The sequence below is a fragment of the Lagopus leucura genome, unplaced genomic scaffold (assembly GCF_019238085.1).
Source record: "Lagopus leucura isolate 7727_CA_CO unplaced genomic scaffold, USGS_WTPT01 Super-Scaffold_73, whole genome shotgun sequence".
NCBI lineage: Eukaryota > Metazoa > Chordata > Aves > Galliformes > Phasianidae > Lagopus > Lagopus leucura.
The window spans coordinates 75,819,344-75,824,491 of record NW_024962252.1 but is presented as its reverse complement, the minus strand read 5'-3'; positions in this window follow the sequence as shown (position 1 = coordinate 75,824,491).

Below are 5,148 nucleotides of genomic sequence, written 5' to 3'. Positions count from 1 at the left end.
TTTTTTTGTTGTTGTTGTTTGTTTGCACAGAAGCATGGCATGGTGAATGCAAAGCCCAGTTTTGGAGTTCTGTCTACCCTTGTGTGGAATTTGGAATTGATCTTTTGCAAGCCTAAATAATGCTGACATTATGGAGATTATATTGGTGTTAATATAATAACTAGAAAGATAAGATGTTACTCCAGGATGTGGCTAGGGAAGGTGGAAGTCTTATTTTTTATGGGTGCTACTCCTAGCATGCCCTAGAGGAGATGTTGGTACCACAGTGTTAGTGTTGGCATTCATCTGACATCTCATAAACAGTTTGATATTTCTGAAGCACTACTGCCTAAATTACCAGACTACCTAGGAGCCCTGCTCCAAGCCTTGTGATTTACTCTTTTATGTGCTGGTCTAATTGTGCTACATACTGCTTTATTTATCAGGGACCACGATGAATGAAGAATAGGACATTTTCCCCTCTGCGTAGGAGCAGCATGTTGGATTTGATAGCCTTGTGAAATGACTGAAAATTTCTTGTCATGAATTAAGATACACACCTGTATTACCTGGGCAGGAGAGTGGGAACAATGACAGTAATAATGCCCATCTTATTTTAACCAGAGTGGAATCTGTCCTCTGAACCACGTAGAATTGAATTAATTGAACAGTATGTGGGAGTCTGGGGAGTGCTTTGCACTTTCCTGGAGGAAAAGGACAGTAATTGCCAGTTCAGGTTACATGCCTCTGCTTTAAAGCACAAGCCTACTTGTGTCCTGGGTTCACGTCACTCTACCCCAGTGACTGTGCAGTATCACCTGTGTCCTGGAGCCAGTATGCTCTGAATAATCTTCTGTGTCATGGAAGGTGCTCTCAGCTGAATGATCTGATGCCGTATGGACGGCTGCAGGAGTTTAACTACAAACTATTCAGTGGAACAGAAAGGAGAAACAAATGGGTTTGTGCTATGAATCTATACAGGAAGATCCATATACAGAATGTATGTTTTCCTCCATCTCCTTCCACTGTTTTCCACTGGCTCATGCTTCCAGGCGCACACCTCTGGCCAGGCCCAGCAGACATGGAAAGGGCAGACTTGGCCTGCTGGGAGGTGCAGACTTGTTCTGCAACACACACCGTGTCAGCAGCTCCAGAGAGGTCTCATCTTGGAGTGCCACAGCATGGGGACTGACTCCATTTCTGGTTGTGCTGCCTCAGCCTTAAGTGTGCTGGCAGCTGGGAGGCAAAGCAAATAATGAGTGAGGTCTCAGCAGGGGCATTTCACAAGCTCTCCCATGACTGTGGCTTGCCTCCTGCCCAGACATGATGCTCAGGGGCTGGCAGGCTGTGTGCCGCGTGGTGGTGCTGGCTGCACGCCATGCAAGGGCTGCCAGCAGCTGCAGATCCTCTCTCCTCCCCAAAAAACACCAGACCCCAAACCGTGTCATTTTAACAGCATCTTTTATATGGGAGATTAGAATCGCCTCTGCTTGTTGCTATGGAAACACTGGAGTGAAAGGAAACGACCTCATCATGATTTATGATGAAATCCCTTTGGGGTGGGCTTGCTGCCCCAGCATGCTTGCTGTGGAGGGAACAAGGCTGGGGGATGCCTGGCCTTGGTGTGGGGGTCCTGGAGCCTTGCCTCCTTTGTGCCTTCCTCAGCAGTTTGTCTGCCTCTTGGTCTTTTCCCTTTGGCTCAGCAGGTCAGAAAAGCTCCTGCTGCTGGAGCAGCCTTTTCCCTTGGAAATCAGCTCAGAAGTTGTGTCTGTGTCACTTCTACACGGTGTTCTGAGTGCCTTTGGGAGGATCACTGCTATGGGAACAGGGTCCCATCAGTGAGCTGGACAAACAGCTTGGATATTGTAACAGGTTTTCCAGGGCCCTGGTATCTTTTTGCATGTGTTTCCTTCAAATTATGGCTGCTGCCTTGGAGCCCTAACTGTCTCTGGAACTGTGCCTTACTCTCAGCTTTGTGTCCAATCCAAATGTTGCTGAGATGCTCACCTGGGCTTGCCCTGACTGGAGGGAAAAAAAAAAAGAAAAAGAAAAAAGGATTGTTTATGTTAGTTTTAGCTAAAGTTTTCTTAATTTTCTCTTCTCTTTTTCTTTGAGAAAAGAATGCTCTCTTTCTAGAGAGGCTAAGCGAGTTTGTCACGTATCTTTGGGGAGGTGACCTTCTGTCCTTTTGTTAAGAGCATTACATGGTCACCAGGGCTGACTTGTCCTTGTTCTCATGAAGTACATCTTACTGGGAGGAAAAGAAGAGGTGAGATGCTGGATTGTGAGGAATTTGAGATAAACTGGGCTGTTACTACTAGTACATGTGCTAATGTATCCCTAGGAGGCTGTAGAGGTTGGTAAAAAATGAGCAGCTGCCTCCAGACCCTGCTATAATTACTGGTACAGCAGCTGCTCCATCCTGCTGCTCCTGACGAGCTGCTGGCCAACATGGCATGCATACTGGCCTCCAGGTCCAGCATGAGAGCTCCTCCATCCCTGTCGTATCCAGACTGCAGGGCAGGGAGGGGCAGGACTTAGAATAGGCAGGAGGGGGCTCTACTGCAGCCTGGGCTGGACTTGGAGTCTCTAAGGGTCTGTGCCAAGCAGTGGTCACCTCTGTGGCTCTGGTAAACCTGTACCCCCGTAGGTCCACAAGTTGCTTTTGGGACTTGTGGGAAGAAAGCTGGCAATTTACTCTATCACCTGGGTGAAAGCCTGTGCAGGCTGAAGGGTAGTTCAGATCTTGGAAAGCGTTGGATCCTTGGCCAGACAGCTTTTTGTTGCTGCTCCAGTTGACGGCTTCATTTTGACAAAGCTCACTGGGAAAGAGCTGCTAAATGGAACAGCCCTTCTGGCTGTCACTGCACCTCCCTGTTCCCTTCAATAAATACTAGGGTGTATTTACAACTGAAGGCCATTTTTTTCATTGGAAAAATCTGGAAGATATTTCTACCAAGCTGCCATTTTTTTAACATGCATCAAGGAACGCAGTGCTGTGGGCTGACCCAGCACTGTCCTTGGGCAATGAAAGATTTCAGCAAGTGAGGAGAAGAGCATGCATGTCCTATGCACTCAGAGTGGGATTTTGCCACAGGAGCACGTGTACTGCCATGCTTTGCTAGAGCTGGCATTTTAAGTGGTAACCCTATGAAAGACTGCAGAACCTTACCCTGTCTGGGCTTTGGAGTAGTGCAAAAAAAAAAAAAAGGGCTGGAAAATGACAGCATTTGCCAATACTGGCACTGTATGGGAACTGCTGAGTCACGGCCTGAACCTCTGATTGATCACCTGAGGTGAGCCATGAGTCAGCCAGAGGAGCACAGGTGAAGGCAATTCACTGTGCTGCCGGAAGGGGTGGAACCTGGCTGCACCCCTCCTAGACCTATTTAAGAGCTGGCTACCAGAGGAGAAGGATCTCATGTGGAGATTGCCTCTACTGGTGTTTTGTGGGTGAGCCCAGCGTAAGGGTATGCCTTCCATTTATTCTCTTTTGTTATCATAGTCTACTTTGCCTGACTCTCTTGTTTATTTTGTGATGATAACATCCTAATATTCTTGATTATACTAGCACACAAACAAGCGAATAGAGAAAACAGGCCTACAGGCCTTTGTTTTTTTTTGGTGGGTTTTTTGTTTTCCATGCATGGAGCAGCCACAGTGTTGGTTTTGGCGTTTCTAATCTTGCTGGAGGGAATTTACTGTGCATGGTAAGTCTGATGTTTGTGCTATTGCAGTTGCTTTGAAGAGAACCATGCTGAATATTTAGCAAAAATCTTTTTTTTTTTTTTCTTTCTGCAAAGCCCAGTAATAAATGGACTTTAATGACCGCAACCAGCCCAGTTTAACATTATCTGTCTTCCTCCATTGCCATTTTCTTAACTCTTGTAATACTATAATTTTGCTATTACTCAAGTCAATATAGACTCTATCATATGTCTGTCCTGAATTTTTCTAGTAAAGAAACAAGGAAGCCAATTGCTGGTTGCTCCTAATGCCTGAAGAAAGTAACATGAAATAATTCTAATCTAAAAAGCTTAGTATCTGAAAACATTTTCTGGGATTCCCTCACATTCTGCAAAGTAAAAGTGCCACTCAACTTCCCAGCATCAGAGATTATATTGAAAATATAGTAGTTGTATTTATATTCTGCTATCTTAATTAAATTTGTCTGATATGGCTGAGATGTCCTGGCCCTGTTAACTCTAGGTGCCCTATAACCCAAAGTATTTTTGAACAGGCAGGTAGGATAAAATATAATTATTTGTCTGCTGAATTGATTTTACTGTGGAAAAGAGTGAGCTAACCAGCCACATCTCTGTATATCCAAATCTTCCACCACAACTTCAAAGAAACTGGAGAAATTAAATGAATAAAAAGATGCTCTCCTTTATGTATTCAGATCCGCTAGCCTAAAGCTCAGAGACTTTTCTAGACTCACTTCCAATCTTTAAAAAATGAGCATTGCACAACAGATCCATGGGAGCTCCACAGCTCTCAGTAACTATTTCTTTACTTTTCTCTACATCTCTTAATGCTGCTGGTATTCTCAGCTTTGATGAGCCATATTCTTAGGTTTGATGCAAAATAAGCAGCATCGCTCCTTACTGAAGGCACTAATTAATGCCCAGTCCTAACCGAGCACAGCTGAGGCAAATGGGAGTTAAGGACACCTGGCCTTGCAACTGTAGGCTAGAAAGGTGGATTCTTGTTGGTATGGTACAGGCCCTTATGTGCTGTTTATTTTGTAAATTCTGTGTGAGCCTGGCATCTCTCAGGGTTCTAGCAGTTTCAGAACTGTAGATACAGGCTATAGTACTGCTCATGGGAGTTTTTAGAACACTTTAATGAGACACGGAGGCAATTTTGCGGAGTCATGCTGCAAGTCGACATGTACCTGTGAGCGCCAGTGTGGGACTGTGAAAGAACTGAAGTTCCTTTTGTTTGAAAGGCAGATGGAAGAAACAGTGACAGTCAGTACAGAAAAATCTGTGAGAAGGCTGACGTGGAGGGAAGGCATGAGCTCTTGGAGTGCCTACTGAAATATTGTACTTGTGAAGGATGTAAAAGTGGAAAGAAAGGCAGAGAAGAGAGAAAGATGAGACAGATTCTTCCCAGTGCTGCAGAAGTTTAAGATGACAACTCTTGATTCTTGCCTCCCCCTCTTGC